This window comes from Aulonocara stuartgranti (assembly GCF_965226115.1).
Source record: "Aulonocara stuartgranti genome assembly, chromosome: 1".
Lineage (NCBI taxonomy): Eukaryota > Metazoa > Chordata > Actinopteri > Cichliformes > Cichlidae > Aulonocara > Aulonocara stuartgranti.
Window position 1 is genome coordinate 1148144 of NC_138939.1, and position 20487 is coordinate 1168630.

The 20487-nt window shown below is 44.2% G+C and overlaps 1 protein-coding gene across 5 annotated transcripts in view; it reads right to left on the reverse strand.

The window, feature by feature from the left end:
• Positions 1-20220, reverse strand: part of znf536 (zinc finger protein 536) — a 212214-nt gene extending 191994 nt beyond the window's left edge. For 2 of the 5 annotated variants that reach the window (XM_082544109.1, XM_082544119.1), the window contains exons 1-6: positions 20087-20220; positions 15569-15636; positions 14556-14749; positions 14323-14401; positions 13206-13317; positions 2550-2650 (exon numbers count right to left, since the gene is read on the reverse strand). The gene's annotated coding sequence lies outside the window, so the exon portion shown is untranslated. The remainder of the gene's footprint in view (positions 1-2549; positions 2651-13205; positions 13318-14322; positions 14402-14555; positions 14750-15568; positions 15637-20086) is intronic. The other 3 variants (XM_082544107.1, XM_082544120.1, XM_082544108.1) reach the window with 3 other exon arrangements.
• Positions 20221-20487: the final 267 nt, after the last annotated feature.

Genomic DNA, 20487 nt, shown 5'->3' on the forward strand with positions numbered 1-20487 from the left:
CTTATGACAATTTGTTTGTTTTACCTCAGAATTACTATAAAAATGAAAAATACTTGACTCATGCAGTACTTTGATTTATTTTCAGTATAATTACTTTTACCCCTTATTCTAGTGTGCCGGTTTATAGGTAAATATAATTTTAAATAAATTATAAATTGCATGTGATCACTTACAACCTCAGTTGGAGGCTGCATCACTGATCAATTTAGCAGATAACATGAAAACCAAACCATAAACGTGATAAAGACCCACCTAAGGCACTGCCCTGGTTTCTGTGGCTGACCCTTACCACACCTGTGGTTACAGGTAACCTTTCAAAGGTCTGAATGACTGAGACACACGAACGTTTATTATTGTAGTTGTAGCAGACAGCAGCGATTATTCTCCAGGTTCTCAGCCTGCGGCATGCTCTGGTTAAACTGACCACGCCCCCTCCCGGCTCACAGAACAGGACCAGCTGCAGTCTGAGATGGAGGACGTGGACTCTCTGCAGAGCGGCCTGGCCACCAACTCAGTCATTGGGAGAACACTTGTCGAGAGGAGATGGTTAGAGGTGACTGAATCTTTAAAAATCAGCAGTAAAGAGCAAAAATCCATCGTCCTCGGCTTTCAGATGAAATTCACTATAAAAGGCTGAAAACTAGCAGCAGCAGCGTGACGCTGAGATGGAAAGTTTGATTCCTGCAGCCTGTGAGGACGCTCGAGTGGCTCCAATAAATATAATTTTATCAAAAGAAAAAATAAAGTAAACACGGCACAAAAGAAGACTTTGAAGCATGTGAGTCATCTCTGAAACCGCTGAAAACAAAGGTGGATGGAGCAACGGGCAGCAGCCCCCCGCCCACCCCTCTGTATATAATGTCTGCCACATTTTAACTTCCTCTCTATCCAAGCAACTTTCCTGTGTTTTGTATATGCTGTCATTTTCCAGACTGTTGGCTGTGACATATGAAATGTCGACCCGTGCACCTGCAGTTTGGGATCAGATAATCCAGTCGGAGCTCGGTTTAGCTGCATATCAAAGAGCGTGTTTATAGCCAGTGTTTATCTTATTGTCCGAGCAGTGTTTGCACGACACATCATGGAGAACATTATTCTTAAAGTGAGCCACATTCAAAAACAAAATTGTGAAATCTGATTAGGGCAGCGTCCCTGCAGAGCACCACGTCGGAGTCTCCCCGGATAAGAGCGCCGTGCATCCGTCATGCTATAGAAGCTGTATACAGAGAGCGGGTCAGCTATAATAAAACGTCTTGTTGTGGTTGCTTGTTGGCGAACAATTGCTCTTTCTCCAGATTCCAAGCCAAACCTCAGCGACAGACAGGAAACACTAAACCAGGACATATATCCTCCCTCCACATAGTGTTTACAACTCAGTACAATACGTTTCTGCTAAATCACCAAACACGGCGGGGCAGCGGGGAGGACAAAAGACAATCTGGACGCTGATAATCTCCCACTTAGAAAAAGAAGCAACAGTAAATAACCCGAGCGAGCGCATGCCAGCGGAGCAATAGGCTACGAGCGTGTAATGTTTAACTGAGCAATAACAGCAGAAAAGAGGGAGTTATAATCCTAAGTGTCTCCTATATTAGCGCAGATGAATCTAAAGTTAATATGAACAGGGGCGAGGTTATAGCACCTTCCTGAACGGTGCCGCAGCGCACCACGGCACAGCGGAGCCCGGAGGCAATAGGCAGAAACATAAGAGAAATGGAAAGGCTGAGCAATTCACCCAAAGGGATTAGATTTTAAATAGATATCAGCCCATATACGATTTCCTCTTTCTGTCTCTTGTCTGTAAGTGGGTGTAATTTGGAGTGCGTAATGAAGGAAAACGGAGCTATAGGTTAATCTCATTGACCTCCACACTCTGGGGACGGCGGGTTATAGTTAGGCGATATTCACCCATCTCCCCCGCCGGCGCGCTCCGCCTGCCCTCAGAGAGGTAATGAAAGTTGTGAAAGTGACTCGGAGCAGTGGGAAAGAAATACAGTTGTTCCAGTAAAGGGACATAAAGCCCGAACGGAAATTCGCTCAGCAGGACTAAAGCAGGCAGCAGAATTCAGCTTAAACGTCCAGCAGGCTGCGCGCTCACTGTTAACGTTACAGAGACAAAAACCCCAGGGACAGATTAGGAAGGGGCGGGAGGAGGCTAAAGGTGTGTGCACACAGGAATTGTTTCAGCTGCTTTTTACTGTCATCCATCAGTCAAACAGAGCTCATGCTGAGTCGTCTCCTGGCTCTGTTAAACATGTCTGACAGTCAGGATCTGAGTTTTCTGAAATCTCAAAACTTTGATCTGGACATCGCGGTTAGCGGCACCACTCCAACAGCTCCAGCAGCTGGCTAAGGTTTTTACTCTCCAACGTGCACCCACAAGCCTAACATGACCCTCCACATTGGGCATTGAATTCAGTAAAGGTCAAATTGTGCACCTTCTGTTAGCTTAACTGTTTTCACACATATATGAAGGCTAAAGGAGTTAGCAGAACAGAAGTTAAAACATTATTCAAAAGAGACAAACTTCTGACTTAATACTGTTTTACCTCCAGATGTCCATCTTCGAGTTGATTGCCATATGCGAATATGATTAATCATGGGGATGGTGCGCTGTCTGTGATAAAGCCTGCTTTACTTGCTTGTCATGCTGGAAGTGAAAAAAAAAACTTTTAAGTGGCCTGAAGGTCGGCAGTGATTTCTAAAGAATTTTTATTTCAAGGTTCAAGGTTCTTTATTCGTCACATGCATAGTTATACAAGTATAACACACAGTGAAATTGTAACCTGATACGCTCCTCGATTTGTGCAAAAGGGGGGGGGGAGAGACGAAGAACATTATATATTATATACATTAGGTGAATGTGCAGTAGTAGCATTGTATTTAAGGAAAGCTAAACGCAAACTGACTGATTACACACCATTATAAGGACCGGGTGAAATCAAACAGGTACAGAACGAAGTATAAACATAGAAAAGCATATAAGAGCTGACAAGAGCTGGCAAAATAACAACAGCAGATGGTTATAAGCTAACATTATGCCAGCTAATGTTTGACATAAAAATCACGCTATCCCTCTGATAAATAGTATGATAACATTCTCACATCAAGTTTATTCACTAAGCATCTGAGTTCAACAATTTTACATCCACTTCAAAGACAGTTTCACTAACGCTGGCTAACACTAGCTAACAGAGGCTAAAAGTAGTAAGTAGAGGCTAACATGATCAAACAGCAGCTAATAAAGGCTAACAATAGCTAACAGATGCTAATAGCACAAAACAGCAGCTAATAAAAGCTAAAAAGTAGCTAGGAGATGATAACAGTAGCTCACAGCACAAAAACAGCAGCTAATAAAGGCTAAAAATAGCTAAGAGACGCTAATAGTAGCTCACAGCACAAAAACACCAGCTAATAAAGGCTAATGATAGCTAACAGAAGCTAACAGTAGCTCACAGCAGCTAATAAAGGCTAACAATAGCTGACAGAAACTAACAATAGCTCACAACAAGCAAAAAAGCAGCTAATAAAGGCTAACAATAGCTATCAGATGCTAAAAGTAGGTCAGAGCAGCAAAAACTGCAGCTAATAAAGGCTGACAATAGCTAACAGAAGCTAACAGTAGTGCACAGCAGCAAACACAGCAGCTAATAAAGGCTAACGATGGCTAACAGAACCTAACAGTAGCTCACAGCAGCTAATAAAGGCTAACAATAGCTGACAGAAACTAACAATAGCTCACAACAAGCAAAAAAGCAGCTAATAAAGGCTAACAATAGCTATCAGATGCTAAAAGTAGGTCAGAGCAGCAAAAACTGCAGCTAATAAAGGCTGACAATAGCTAACAGATGCTAACAGTAGTGCACAGCAGCAAACACAGCAGCTAATAAAGGCTAACGATGGCTAACAGAACCTAACAGTAGCTCACAGCAGCTAATAAAGGCTAACAATAGCTGACAGAAACTAACAATCCGGTCGTTAAGTGATGACGTGACGAATCCTACTTCCGGGCCTAAAGTAGTCTGCGTTTAATATGGCTTTTGTGTTGTTAACATGTTTAATGTTATGTATTTTCTTCTATTTAATCTCAAAAAGCTCCTAAAACAGTCAGTGATCACTGTTGACCTCCCTCGGCTTTTATTACCGCTAATCATTTATTTAAGCTCAGTTTTTAAAACCTTAGGATGTAACTACAGCCCAACCCATGCAGCAGTATATGAATGACTAACCTCGTATTGTGGATGGATTATCTCAGTTGTTCTCCTGGCTGAAGTTTGGTCTGTTTACAGCATCCTGCCATGCGATTACATTTGTTCCTGACCACCGAGAACACTCACTTTAACTTTTATCGAGTGGAAAAAAAGTTAGCTTGTTTATATTATGCTAAAATAGCTGTGTCGCTAGCGGTCACGTAGCACCAGCTAGCCAAACTTCAGTAAGCCTACAAACGTCACTGCTGTTTAGTTTTCTGTCTTCATTTATGTTGGAAGTGATAACAGAGCTTTAGGTTTGAATTTGTTTCCAAAACCCCGCAGTCAGGACATGCTATATTGTATTCAGATAGAAGCTAGCGAGCTAACTTCCTTCTAACATCTAACTCCATTAAATGTCATAAATTCCGTTTTCATGGATGCCTGGATGATAAACTCAATTGTTACACCTGGTAGAGCAGAACGCTGATCATTTTATTAAAGATGAAAGACTTTAGACAGTTTTTCAACTCTCAGTAATGCCATAGTGATCGTTTGATATATGGACCTGCAGCGGAGTTTAGGCCCAGACACGGCTAGTGACGTCAGACTTAACGACCGGATAGCTCACAGAAAGCAAAACAGCAGCTAATAAAGGCTAACAATGGCTAACAGATGCTAACAGCACGAAAACAGCATCTAATAAACGCTAAAAATAGCTAACAGATGCTAACAGTACCTCACAGGACAAAAACAGCAGCTAATAAAGGCTAACAATAGCTAACAGATGCTAACAGCACGAAAACAGCATCTAATAAAGGCTAAAAATAGCTAACTGATGCTAATAGTAGCTCACAGCAGCAAAAACAGTAGCGCTTAATGACACATGCACATACCCTCAACAGCTCACATCAGTATGGCAGTCAGAAATGCGCTTGTCTGTCTCATCAAATCCTATCGGACTCCTTTCACAAAGTTTTAAAGCCTCTTCCAGAATAAGTAAAGCAGGACATTTACAGCTGAGGTAAGCAGCAGAGCCTTTGGCAGATAGGGAAAGTCTCTGGGGCGGATCCGGCTCGTTATGGTGTGTAGCCTAAGTTTAATCTCTATTGGCTGACAGCCCCTCCAAATTATTCACTGAACAGGAGGGATAAGAAAACAAAACGCGGCACACTTCAACCAACTAACATGTAACAGAGAAATGTTTACACGCTGTAACTTTAAGACTGATGTGAGAACAGTGTTGAGACACATAAACACACAGTGAAACAAAGTTTGGAGACTCTGGAAGACCCTCAGGAACCCAGACGGTGTCACCTACACTGTGTTTGTACTTCTGCCAGTGCTGTATTGTATTGTACTGTATACAGTATACAGTAGTAGCACACAAAGAGTGCAACTGTGTCAAATGCATGAAAGATGACAGAGAAACATAGCGGTAAAAATCCCAGCACCCTCGGACCAGAAGCCATAAAGTTCCTTTAATGGGATACGTGGAGTCCCTTTGTGCTGCCGTGCGATGGCCTCACAGATTTAAAGAGGCAGGCGTACAGTGACGTGACCAGCTTGGCTCAGGTTAGAAAGCACACACAAAAGGACCCAGTCGAGTGTGGACCGTGTTGCTGATTGTGACTTTACCGGGGGAGGCCTGGTTTGTATTACACATGTCCTTAAGACAATAAAGTCAACTCTTTGTCCTGCGCAGCGATATGATGGCCCGCGTCCCACTCGGCTCCTCGTTGGGTGATTGCCGTGAGCGTTCAGTGTGACTTTGTGTGTGTTTTCCTTTCCACTGTGTCTGACTTTGTAACTATATCTGTTCTTACCTTCCCAGGGAAATAAATTAAAGCTCTCCTGCTACTCCCACTACATAAAGGGGAGGCAGGGCTCACATAATCGTTTGAGACCGGGACAAACTGGGCCCATTGATATCTGTGTATTTATTACGCCTATGGCAATATAAGGCAGAGCAGAGTGAGATATCAGCTTACCTTGAGCGCTGCGAGACAGAGAGCGAGTTTAAGATAAAGGATATTTAATATCCAGTGCACACCGGCAGGGGCCTAAGCCTCTAATAGCACTTGGGGTTTCTGAGCAGGTAATGCCTTCATCTTTGTCTAAACACACTTTTATGGACTTTAACTGTAATGATATAAAGAGAGAGGGGGTCACAGATAAATGTAGCGTAATGGCTCAAAGCTGAAGATTAGCCATGTATCATGTCTGGGGGGATAATGCTTCAAGGCAGTTCTTCCAAAAGGTGTTATCTGCAGCCGAAGAAAGCCGAGAGAGGAAGACGCGCGCGCATGCACGCGCTCAGACACGTATATTAAATAATGACCTCCTTCTCCTCCTCCTCCCGTCTTCTTTCCTGCTTTTCTTTTAACAGCGCTTTGCATTTTGTCACATTGCGTTAGAATCAGTGGCGGGGACATTTGCACTGTAATGAAGCCAACCTACATCGCTGGTGACAAACATTACCGGGGTGATGCACCTCCTGTGTTCTAGGACACATTACCTTTGCTTATTTGGTGTCTAAATGATAATGAGAATTCGTGTGATAACCTATATCATTTACATCTGAACGTGAATCTTAAAAAAAGGAAAAGGTGTGCTGCCTTTATTCTGCAGATCAATCAGGTGGCCCGCACATCCATTAGGGAGGAGGAAGAATCCAACAACGGTTAACTGGGAGCGTGAGTGAGTGAGTGAGAGAGGGGAAACAATAGTGTTGTTGTCCTAATTATGCACCCAGGCGATGCATTATTTACCAAACCAGCATACATCGGCAGGCCTGGATATGAGTAAAATAATTTATGATATCTTCCTCTCCTGCCTTTTCTTCCTCTGTGTGTCCTCCACACTCCACCCCACCCCTCTTTAAATCAAACTTCAATAAAATCTGCCACCTCTTTTCATTTCGCATGACGCCACCCTGAAAGCCATCCAGGACAGCCGGGATCTGTTTTTCAAAAAATAAAAAAGTCTTCCCGTAGCGCAGGGTCAAAACAACAAAACAGCAGCGGGGAAAAGGCGGAGGCTCATATCGCTCCATAACTCACCCCGGGCCTCTGCCGCAGCCTTAAAGACAGCGGCGCACTGGAGGATTCAAGGTTTGATTCTCAGCGTTTGTATGTGTGGCCCGGCAGCCAACACACATGCATCTTCTTCCAGTATGCATGTGCCACCTCTGGCTAATGACAGATGCAATGAAACATTTGTAAAGGATGGAACCATCCATCATGTGGTGTGGAGCGCAGGAACGAGACTAAAAGCACAGAGAAGAGTCCCCGGCTCAGGGCAGGGAGCGACCGAGGGGGGATAACTAAATTTATATCATATTACACACTGAAATGTGACCTCGTAACGACATCAGTGAAATTCAATCAAGTCCTTGACTCAGTATTACTTAAGGTAAACCAGTGTCCTTCCTGATGCGAAATGAGAAAATTTAATCTGGTCTTGTTGTTTTTTTACTACTGATTCGAGTTTGGATGCAGTTTGTGTGACGGAAGCCAAACGTGCAAAAGGATTTTAACAGAGTAAACACCGAGGATTTGCTGCTCAGCAGCACTATTTACTGGGAGAAGCAGCAGTGATGATATGAACAGAAACAAAAGCACTTCTGAACACTCCGCAGTCTCCCAGGCTGAAAACAGACAGAGCGAACAGCTGCAGTTCCTCTGACGTCCAGCAGAGGCAGCAGTGAGTCAGTCTCGTGTCAAAACGTTACAGCAGAAATAACCATGTTTACAGCCTGACACACAAACTGTTTGGTCTCTCTGGATAATTTCCCCCTTCACATTAATAGGGGGCGTGGCCTCTTTGACTGACATGCGGACAGTGACACAGACGGCTGTAGCTGCTAGCTGTCTGCTAGCTTCACCTGACCCGGACTTCTGGACCGTGTTTGTACTGTTGGAGTATTTTAATGACATCATGTGACCAATAATATGGTTGCTGTGAGGTCACTGTACAAACAGGCCATCCAATATATATTTTAATGTTCCTGAGAGTTGATTAGCAGGTATCTGTGATGCTCCCATACAGTCTGTGGATGCTGCTGTACAACCAAGCTAGCTAGGATTAGCTGACAGCTTAGCACTCTACCCGCTCTCTAACATGGCAGCAGCAGCCCCAATGCTAACACTGAGGCTTTAAAATGCAGAAAACTGTTAACATTAATGAAATAAAGACATCAAATGCATTTAAGTCTGTGTCCATCAGGTGCTCCATGGTGGAGGCGGAGGGTCAACAGTGGCATTAGACATTTAACCCTAACCTGAGTGGTTTGAGGTAAGGTACCTTTGGCTCTCTCTAATTTGCCAAAGGTGTTGTATGGCATGTATGGCCCAAATGACCCTCCGTTTATCTGGGCTTGGAGCCAGGCTTGTATCTCCTCTTGGTCTTGAGTGGGGGGTCTCGCGTATATTGAAGACTAGAGCACAGATATCGGAGTACTGTAAAGGACCTTAATAAACCTCGAAAAACTTGCTAGGTCTTAGCTGGTGTTGTGTTCAACTGACCCCACTTATGCTAGCTAAGAAGTCTTTTCAGGCCCTTCTTCTGGCTCCACAAATAAAAATTGCTAACGCTGAGGCTCCAAAACGCGTCCGCTAACCGACGGGCGGCTTTACGGCAGAAACACCCACGAGCATGAGGAGGATTAATGGAGGCAGAAGCAGTAAAACCATTAAAAGGCTTGCATTAACGCTACTCGCCATCAGTGTCAGCGAGACTGATGCTAGAAACGGAAAAATGATTTTAATTACCAATTAATTAACAGCATGAGCCTTCCTACACGTTATCAGATATATCATCGGCGCACAGGTAAGGCGCGTTTAAACGGGACTGTCAATAAGAAACACCGCCGTCAATTACGAGCGATGAGACGACGAGAAGAAAGGAAAAAGTTGTGACAATTTTGCTCTGATCAAAGCAACTGTAGCCACGGGAGACACGGATTAACAGCCATTTAATGATGAAGTAAAGTTTGTGTTGTGTTGCGCTTGTTTGGTGTTTGTTTGTCTATCCCATCCAGCTCTGAACAAGACAAGCTGGCAGGGAGGATTTCTTTTTTTCCTCTCCCGCTTTTCCTTTTTTTTCCGCTGCTTACAAACTCGTGGGTGTGTTTGATGGAAGGCACGAAGGCACGCAGGCACACCGCTGCCTGTTGAATCACATCATCAGCATCAACAATAAAAAAAAAAAAGGAAAATGGCAGGCAAATATAAATGAATATTCCTCACCTGTCTGCTCATGTTGACTCCTCTTGTTTGGATTTCACAGTGGGGGGAAAAAAATAAAGGCGTATATTTACTTTTAATTGAAAGGAAATTAAAGACGCATCCACATCCGCATGTGACAAAGGAAGATCACAAGGCTCGGGAGTGATGATAGCTTTTGTTTAAGATGGATTTCATAAAGAAAACCCCCCACTGATAATGATGAAAAAAAAATCTTGGACATTTCTCCAAATACAATTACCTCGGCATCACCTGATTCAATCAGAAGCATTTGCATTCTGTTTGCATGCAGTGTTCCGTGAACCGGTAAACAAGGCAGGCAGAATAAATCTGATGTGTTTTCATGCTTATGGTTGCTCCTCTGTTTGCTACATTTTATTCCGAGTATTTGAATTTTTATGAATTGGTAAATAACTGCGCAAACATACGCATCGCTGTGTGGATGGATGTTCTAAAGATGCAGGGGCATATTTTTGCAAGCCAAAAAAGACAAACTGAGAATGTAAGTTCATGTTTTGAGACAGATGTTGTTTGGCCAGCGAGCACGGCAGATTAATATTTGACTGTGTCTGATGTGTGCTTAAGAATGTATCAAAGGAGATGCATCATTTTGGGGCCCTGCAGAGGATGTTGCAGCTGGCACGGTGACAGAAAACATAAGGCCACACTTGGCAGCAGTCAGTCACGCTCGCAGCCTGGATGGTGGGACAGGAATGCAGCGATTACACCGAGGTCGCTTCTAATCCGCGACCTTCTTCTCTCCCCGGACACTTGGAAGTTAAGTCTGCGAGGACGTTTCTCACGCCGCTCGTCAGCTTTCCACCTTTAAAAGGCACGACCTAATCGTTAATCGGACGGTGGCTGCATCGCTGATTTGAAGTGATATTTGGTATCCCCGCAGACGCAGATACCTCTTCATAAGTAACGTTCTAGAATTTCCCGTCGTCTTGTTATTGGTCAGATAATTGCGTTAAAAATGCAGGGAATTCCACCAGGAAACCTGCGTTCATCTTGGTCTTGGCTTTTCTCCCGCACCGCCTCGCAATCCATCCACAGCCAGGTCGCTCTGTGACCTGCATAGCCGTGACTGCAGGAGACTCCAGGACGAAGACGGCATTAACATACTCTGTCCCTGATGCTTGGTATTAGCTGGTAAAATCCCAGAGATTATACAGGACCATCCTAAGTTGAACAAATAATATCTGGTATCAGTATCTGATGCTAAACAAGACTTTGTCCATCTCTCGACGGTCCTTGAGTCTCTGAACCGTCCACACTCTCCTATTCTCGGTCTCGGTTCACTCGCCTGTCGTCAGGTCGCAGCGACTACAGGGTGACATTTACAGACAACTTTAGGACTTGACTGGAAGGCCGGACTACACCCTTACAGAGCAGGTTCTCGTACGTTGTCAGCAAACAACCCAGCCGCCATGTCCCCAGTCAAGCACCATCCCTCAGGCAACTGGTCCCATTGAGCCACTCTCAGGTTTGTTCCCACAATCTAATTACTGTTTACAATAGGCATGGACCTGCAACTCATTTTAATACAGACCTTTATTATTTATTTCAACAGAATAACCCTAAAAACCTGGTATCTGCCCCCAGACCAGCTACAAATAAATCAAACTCAATCCAAACTTTATATTTTTCTTCTTTTTTAGACCACATCCCTTTTTAGACAAAACCATTCACACAAGTCTAATCATTCATTAATACGTCAGTCTTAAATAAGCTCAATTTATCTCTATTAACAGGCAACCACAGTACCACAGGCCTTTAAGGTGGCGGTAATTAAACCACGTAAAAAGCCATCACTTGACCCAGCTGTCTTAGCTAATTATAGGCTAACCTCCAACCTTCTATTTATTTCAGGATTTCTTGAAAGCGTCTGCGATGGTTTTATTTGAAGAGCTGAAGAGATGGATGGATGGAGTCTGTCCCAGCCATTTACTTTATATATAAAAAAAGATATAAAGCAGTGAATATAAGTACAGTACGATAAACAGCACAGCAGGAAGACTCGTGTCACATGCAAATAGCTCAAACTTGAATTAAATCTGAGAGCGTGCACGTCCGCTCCACACAGGCAAAAGGAATTAAATAAAAACAAAATGAATAAATCCATAAATATATTTAATGTCTCTACAGTAGTGCTGAGGATTTACTTAAAGCAGAACTTTCAGTAAAGAGCGGCCACTCTGATCAGGGCAGATACAGGGTTATGGAAATGATACTGATGCTCAAATAAAGTATAATTAAATAACAGATCAGTGATGTATTGACTCAGTGATGCCAGAAGCACAGCAGTATTTATAGCAAACATTAGTTAGCACTGGCCAACAGAAGGTACTCATCACACCAGATATGACTTTAATAAAGGAAAAACAGCCTGAACGGGTTTATTTCCATAGAACATACTGTGAATGTTTTACAGTCAGGAAGAGATATCAGTGCCTCCTTTAAACCATCTGAATCAAACATTATGAACTAATCAGAGAAGGGCATCATCAGCGCAGCTGAAATCTTCATAAATCACTGTTTCGACATAAAATTACATATTGTACATGATTTTAGGCTGCGCTCTCATTATCTCGCAGACTCTCCTCCTCCCACTCGCAGCCGTCAGACCACTCATCTTGATCCAGCTGCGTACACGAGAGGGGTCAAAGGCCAACGCCATCGTGAAACACTATCACTCCTCTTCATCCATTAACTATAATAAAGTGGTAATGATCATCTCTTTGCTACTGACATACGACCTCCCGATAGACGACCCGGTTCTAACATCCATCCACCCATTTTCTCCCGTTTAAGGGTCACGGGGGCGGGGGGCTGTCCAGCTGTCATAGGGTGAGAGGTGGGTATACCTGGGCAGGTTGCCAGTGCATCACACGCTACCACAGAGACACAGGACACCCAGGAGGAAGGCGGAGTACTGAGGGAACCGAACCCAGGACCACAGCGCTAGCCACTGCACCTCCGTGCCACTCCTCCTGTGTTAGACACGATACAGAGACTGAGCGCTCAAACAACAACCAGCACGGACTATTCCAGGAGTCACAGGTCCTCGTAGCTTCGTACTGACCAGAAAACACAAGCAAGACCAGAGCAGAGTCCCCGCAATCAAACATGTCGGTGACATGTCAGCACGGCGCCGATGCGCCGGCTGTCGCTTTACTGTTGTTCACATTTTTCTTTTATGCTTTTGATGATTGAAATATTTTCATTTAACAAGACTTTAGTTTTGAAAAATTGTAAATGTTTTGATTTCCACTTTAGTTTGTCTTTATTTTTGTCATTTTTTACATTTCATTTGTTGCCAGTGCAGATTTTATGTATGCTGCCAAAGTCAGCAGCTGAAAGGATCTCATTCTGTTAGCCCGCAGTGTTACGCCACCTTCACCTGGCTCATTGTTAAGCCCCGCCCACAGCCAGGAGTGACCTCAGACAGGAAAAAATCAGCAATAACGCCTCTCAGCTGGTGGCAGACGACTACCTAGCTAGCTAATATTACCCAGCATGCCATTCAGCAGTATCCTGCACACGCGCAGCTCTGTGCAGGAAGCCAAGCCAATAAAAAAACATGAAACATTCAGAAATAGACGCGACTGCGCTTTCCTCACGTCAGTCATGCGAGGAAAGGAAAGAATTCAAACTGTGATTTCTCTGAACTTTCACACGTCACTGCCCAAACTTGAACCAGCAACATGTTTTTAACCTACCAGGAAAAAAGCCGCGCCACCACCCTAACGATGCCGACTACACTTACCTCTGAAGTGGAGGAGATTCCCTGTGTGCACGTGGATCGCTCGTTTTATTTCACAAAGTGCGGTGAGAGCGCGATGGCACAGGAGGACGGTGGGGAGTTTATTTCCCACTTCCTGCATGAAGAGAAAGTAATAAAGGCTCCACCAGCAGGAGAGCGCAGGACCTTGATGAATGATATTTTCCTCAATCGCAGCATTTCCTGGTTCTTTGTTGCCTTTTAAATCTATCACATAATCATGGTGTACATTTCCCAGACTGCTGTGTACCATTATGTTTTCTCTTTGAAACAATGAAAGGTGTATGATTTATAGTTTTAACTGTCAATATGACGGGCAGGCAGTTCTGTACCACCACCAGCTGCCAGCGCGGGCCATCGGCCGAGCATCGCCGGATGTCGAATGACGGGCCTGTTGAACGGTTGCGACGCACATACATAATAAAACGCACGTGAACATTCGCAGTCACGCCTAACATGGATTTAGACTTAAAAGCCGTGTGGTGGGCAGGAACAGTGGAAATTCGTCTGGCAGTGAAGAAGCATACGTGTTTGTATTTCAAATATCGGCGTGCACCCCGATGACCCGCGGCTACTCTTCTTCTTTATAATATGACAGCTTCCTTTTAAGTTAAAGTCCCCAGGCAATGAGAAATAATAGGCCTGCAGCACACGGCCGGAAGCTTCTGAGAAACAAAGACGCGGGCTGACTGTTGCTGCTGTGTAATTGGTTAAATCACGAGACGCTCAAAGAAGCGTTTTAAAGAAGAAAATCGAGAGTTTCTTTGAAGACGTTTAAAAAAACGTCATCTCCTCGGTTTCCCTGCGCAGCCTTTACACGGAGTGTCACAAATAAGCAGATATTGTGAGTGTTTTTATTTGAAAAGCTGCTCAGAACATCACAAGGCTTAAATACAGATTGTGGACCGAGTGGAGGAAGCAGGGGAACACAGACGAAGGCACACCACTGAGATGTACTGTAATAACTAAGGAGACTGTTTACCCTTAATTGATATGGCCTTTCTTACCATGAAAAGAACAATTATTTCCTGCACCGCACGCTTCTTATGTGCACAGTAAGCCATCAACACAAAGTGCCCTGAGTGAAATGAACAGAACTCACCATCAGACTGTTGCAGAGACGAAAAAGAAGCTGGCAGAGCCTCAGTTCTTCTTTTCTTCTTTCCTTTCACTCCCTCGCGCTATAAAAGCAGCAGAAACAGCCTCAGAGATGATAAAAATATGGCAGAGTAATGCCAATTTAATATTTCGATGGTATTTATAGGGCATTTAAGTTAATGACACATGGAGAGCAACAGAATAAAACAAAGAGTCCTTGTTAAAGTGGATGCATACCACTTTGATGGCGCACTGCATAATTTTGTTGGAAAGCGTCCTTCTGAAAGTCGTCAGTGCCGCCTGGAACACTTCTGTTGATCTCACAGATCCGCTCCGTCGCATCCCGCCCGGTCCACGTTCTACGCAGCGTAAAGTTGCACAACACGAGGCGGGCCCGTGTCGTGCGCCAGGCTGGTTCGGTTCTGCTGCACCTGAGTCAGTTTAGGGAACCAGAGCGCACGATCAGCAGGAAGAGAGATGATGCGTTCGTTGCTCGTTACTGTGCTGAAAAGGCCGATCTCTGGCAGCGTGCAGCCACTGGCTGCGAGCACGGCTGCAGCTGTGAGGAGGCGACTGCTCCAGCTGCACGTCTGCTCTCATCTGTGATTCTGTGCATGAGCGCACCTGCAGAACTTCTGGAGACGCCACGGGAGCAAAGTGGCCTGAACAAAACGCCCTGAAGTCGAGTCACTGCCATGATAATCATGGCTGCAGTTATGTGATCACATGACCACAGTCGTGAGCCGCGGTCACCCAGTTCAGCACCGCAGGGCGAGTACGCCCTGATCAGGTGACCTTTCACATTCCCGTATGGCCCTCTCAGAGTCACCAGTTAACCCACCATTGGTATCACTGCACGGGGGAACCGCTGGTCCTCAGTGCCGCCCTGTAGTGAAACACCTCGGCTAGTTCCAGTACCGCTCTAATTTGACCCCCACAGCTGACCACGCCCACTCACACGCCTCCATCCTGCTGTGGTTGGAGGAGTGTGTTTGTCTCACGTCACAGCAAACGTCCTGTCGTGCTCCAGCGCCGGGTGGTCACATTCACAGCCTTTACACAAGAGGTGTAAAATTCACGTGAATATTTTGTGTTAAAACTATTTTTTTAAATTAACTTATTTGTAATGTAGCTGCTCAACCACAGCTTCACAGGATGAATTTGTGGGATTCATTTTTGTTTCACAGGCGTTTTGAGCACAAACTGGGCCTTTGCAACACAAAATTCACATTTTCAGCAGATGAACTCACCGTGTAACATGAATACGCACCGAACGCTTTGGCGAACGTGTTGCGATGATGAGCTGGTCCTGATGGTTCTGAACCAGAAAAGGAAGAAACGGAAATTCAGGATTAATCCGTGTCTTTATCCTGTCTTCCTTCTCTCACCCCAACCGGTCACAGCAGTTGGCCCCGCCCCTCCCTGAGCCTGGTTCTGCCGGAGGCTTCTTCCTGTTAAAAGGAAGTTTTTCCTCCCCACTTTTAGGGTCTACCTAAGAATATAAAGCGCATTGAGGCGACTGCTGTTGTGAAAATTGAATTGAATCTGAGGAGCAGGGAGCAGCAGGGAGGGTTTCCTGGTTCGATCCCGGAGTCGAAGCTTTCGTCCGTGTTGTCAGTCGGACAGTTTGAGCTCCTGTTGGCAGACGGACACGGAGCAGCCACAGCTGTGTGTCTGAAGGAAAACATTGGTCATTATTTTTATTACGATCTGTATATTCAGCACCGGCGCACGCTTTCAGCTAAAAGCACATTTGTTGCCAAATGCAGCGTTCTGATTGGTCTGTTTATTCAGATCCAAAAAATGATCAGAAAAATAAATGTTGTAACTTCATCCAGTGATGAACATGGATGGACGTGAGCAGCAGAGAACAGGTGAGTGTGAAAGTATTTTTAAACTTAATTTACAAAAACTTTCACCTTCAGTGTGAACATATGTTACACAACAAGTTTGCATCCACAAAATTCAGACTTTTGTGCCGTTTTTTGGAAACACGCTTGATGTGTAAAGTTTGTAACAAGCTAATCCTGTGAGACAAAAGCTCAGACTGCTCCCAACGCTCAGTTGTTCTACTCTTGAATCTGGACAACACCACGTGTCATTATACGGTCTCACAGAAGCTCCACCCATCTGCTGTTCAAACCTTTTGTCTGCAACGAGCAGCCAATCAGAGGATGAGCTGAGGCCCAGGATCAGATAAAGAAGGATTATTCTGAAAAACACCCCGGTGGACATGAGCAGCTCTTACATTTTTCTCCTGCTGCTGGAGTCCAAACGCTCCACACCAGCTAACGTGATGACAGAAAGCGTGTGAGGTACACGTGATTAGTGTCCTCCAGATATTAAAATGTTCACAGCAGGGCACGAGTGAGACCCCGACTCAGCGTTTATGGGAGTGTATTAAAGTCGTATTTGAGCGTCGGGTCGAGGATCCAGAGCGAGACACCATTAATTCCTGTTTCCAGCTCTTACATCAGAAGCTGGATTTGAGGACGTCACATGCGGCCTACTCCTCCGAGCGCACGCTGCACGACTCGGGTGCTCTCCACTTTTAAACACTCTGTTTATTTTGTGGTGAAATAGAAAAGTCAGTGCTGTAGAACATAAAAGCAATCAGTCTGCGTGATTTAACAAGAACCCGCACCCATTAAATGAACTCTGCCGCTATCTGGAGAAAAACGATGTGCGGCACATCAGCACTTTCCTCGCCGTCGCCGACACAAACCTGAGACAGGTCTCAGCTCGGGAACGCAGGACGAGGAACAACGAACAACATCAGCGATGGAAAAACAATTAAATGAAATTGATAGAAAGATGAGGACAATTGCAGGGCGGGGGAAGCAGTGTGTGTGTGTGTGTGTGTGTGTGTTGCTGGCTAACTGTCTGTCTATCCCTGTTTGCATACCTCCTGGAGGCACAAATGTCAGCTTTGAGCAGTTTGTGGACTCCCCACTAAGCTCTTGGCCCGCTCCGATCCAGACTGGTTCTATCTTCTGGACTCTTGGCATGCCACGCAGGAGCTGCGGCCATCAATGTGTCATTCAAATGCCACGGCTTCACAGTCACCACTTACTTCTTTGCTCATGGATATCAGGGTTACTATTTTGTGCTCGCACTTCTCTGCGGCGCTAACAGCGTTCCCGCTTCCACAGGAAGCGTCGTTGTCTCCGTCTGAAGCGTCACCTGAATAAAGGCTGAACCCGTTTCTCCAAATATGAACACAAAGGTCCCGAAACGACACGAACACGCTGAACATTTCAAACGCAGCTTAAAATAACTGGAGAATTCTGAGGAGGAGGTCGGCGCTAATATCATCCAGTAACCGATCCAGCTCCTCTCATCCCCCCTAGATTTATGTCTTAAAGGATTTTCCAACTGCCTGTGATATTAACGCTGACTCTGGATCAGGTCTCTGCAATCAGTCTGCAAACAATCACATCAAAATGTACAACGAGTCCTGCGTGTGATTGGATAACAAACACTCGTAAAGCTTCAATTAACAATTATTTTCATCATTAATTCAACTCTTTTCTCAATTAAGTCTATAAAAAATAAAAATAAACACGTTTCGTGAAGCTCGAGGTTCTGAGCACGCTGTCGTGACAGGCAAACAACAGCCAAAGATTTTTAATTTAGTGCAACACAACACAAAGACACACAGGAAATACTCACACGAAGAAAACACGCCTTTAATTACAAGGAAAATGTTACTGACAGATCTTTTTGACTGACCACAGCACGAGCTTCTTCTTTTGAGGCTGTTTTTAAAGCCACAGTTTAAATCGGATACATTTGGCCGTTAGCGACAGAGAGCGAGGAGTTAGAAAACTGATCCGTTTCTGTTTCATCATAAGACTAAATGCACAAAAGGCAGAGACAGCATGCTGCTAAATGATGAAGTACGGACTGTTTCTGTGTGGAAAATGGAAGTACGACAATCTTTATTAGATCCAGTTAAGTTTACGTATAAGCAAAGCTGCAGCCGAGAGGACGGCACTAATGAAACAAAGCAAACAATAAAAAAGCTGCAAAGCACCTCACAAATGTAGAACCCACTAAATGCTTGTGTTTTGTGCATGAGTCATGTGCCGTGTGATGATTTAGTCACTACAGTGTGGACGTGATGCTGCATGAAAAAAATCATAGAAAACTAAAACGAATTTCCTGTTGAAATAAAGATGCAGGCGCTGAGATTTTTCTCTCACCTGCAGATTCATGTTTTATTTCTGCAGCGTCCATGATCATGTCTGTAACTTTGGTTTTATGGAAACGTTGTTCTGAGTTCATAGGAAAATTCTGACACGTCAGAGGACCTTCATCGCTCTGATGTGACAGTGAGCCGTCTCGCTTTACCCAACATCCAAACAGCTACTAAATACTGAACGACAGCTAGTGTAACTGAGAGGAAACCAGTTATTATGCTTATTGCTAATTCGTTCTTATTTTTGTGTCATTTGGACTTTTAGTTTGTAATTCGGTTTATTTTCCAGAGTGAATTTTTGTGTTTCAGTTTAGTTTTAGTCTTTTTAATGATCATTTTAAGGAGGACTGGAAATGAGTGTTACACTAAAAACACAGACCCTTTAGAAAGCAGAGTCTCAATAACACATCCCTGAAAGCCTCGGCAGGCTAACAGACACTGAGAATATTATCGCTTAGTTTAGTTTAAAGAATAGTTTCACACATTTAAAGGCTCGGTTTTATTTTATTTGAGTTAAATGTTGGCACGAGTACAGCTGGATAAAAAGGCCACGCGGGGTAACCCAATAATCATCTCCCCACGTCCTGTCGTCCTCGCCTCACCCCCAACTGGTCACGGCAGATGGCCCCGCCCCTCCCTCAGCCGGGTTCTCCTGGAGGTTTCTCCCTGTTAAAAGGGAGTTTTTCCTTCATACCAGTGCTTCCCCAGTTTATTACTCTTAACCAGAGATGGGCAGTAACGCGTTACTGTAATCCGATTACTTTTTTCAGGTAAAGTAAGGGATTACTATTGCAAAAACGGTAATTAGATTACCGTTACTTTCCCGCAGGAACGCTGCGTTACTGCGTTACTAAAACCGTGATTTTTTTGCGAGAATGTCTCATGACTGTGACGTAAGCGAGTGCGACGTTCGTGACAACAGCTGTGTAGTGTTGCTAACTTAGCGACTTTGTCGCTATATTTAGCGAGTTTTCAGACCCCTTAGCGACTTTTTCTCTAAAAAAAGTCGCTAAAAAAAGACGTGAACGCGCGTATCGCTTTTACTCTCAACAAGCAGCGGGTGCTGTAACGCAGTCAGTTCTTCTTTTACTCTTTTACTCTTATGCTGTTTTGTGGATCACAAGGTTTAAAACTACTTATAAACACACACACACAAAGTAACTCCACCAGAGCGCCTATTTCGGGTCACTTTTGCCGGTCCAAGCCCGGGTAAAGGAGCAGGGTTGGAATTGTGACATTAAAAAACAATAATTGCTAAAAGAAATTTAATTTGTAGTTCTAAATAAACTCTAAATGCATTTAGGACGTTTTTTACTCACTTTATGTCTCTTCCACGATGTTATTTCTCTCTCCAACAACGTAGGTTACAATTAGATTAGCATGACCAATTATGCAAATTAGGCGATGACGTCATTTAGCGACTTCTAGCGACTTTTAGGACAACCAATAGCGATTTTCCTTACTGAGGAGTTGGCAACACTACAGCTGTGTGCAGATCAACAGTGGATCATATATGGAGTGCAGAGAGAGTATGAGCGTGCAGCGTTTAAAGCGTGGAAGTACTGACCTTACTTTGAGTTTGATTCCATAAAAAGTGACAAAAACATTAGTGTCCGCTGTGCGTGGGAAGAAAACTTCTTTTTACAGCGAAAAACCCCTAAACTTCCAAACAAGCACCGAGTAGCTACGACGTAATGGGAAACTCACAGAGACACAGCCGTATCCTTCCACTGACCGCGGCACACCTGCACCAGGGTAAACCTCCGCCTGCCTCACTCCTGCTTTACAGGTGAAAATAGAGCAACAGGACCGCTGAGTCTTTGACTTTATTTATTTTCTGCTGTGTTTTACTTGCATCTATTTGAAAGACTGAGTGTAAACACACAAAATATTTTATCTTATGTGCTGGAATGTGCAGAAAATAGGTTTAAATGTTAAACTAATTTCTTCCAGTCAGAGAATGTTGCA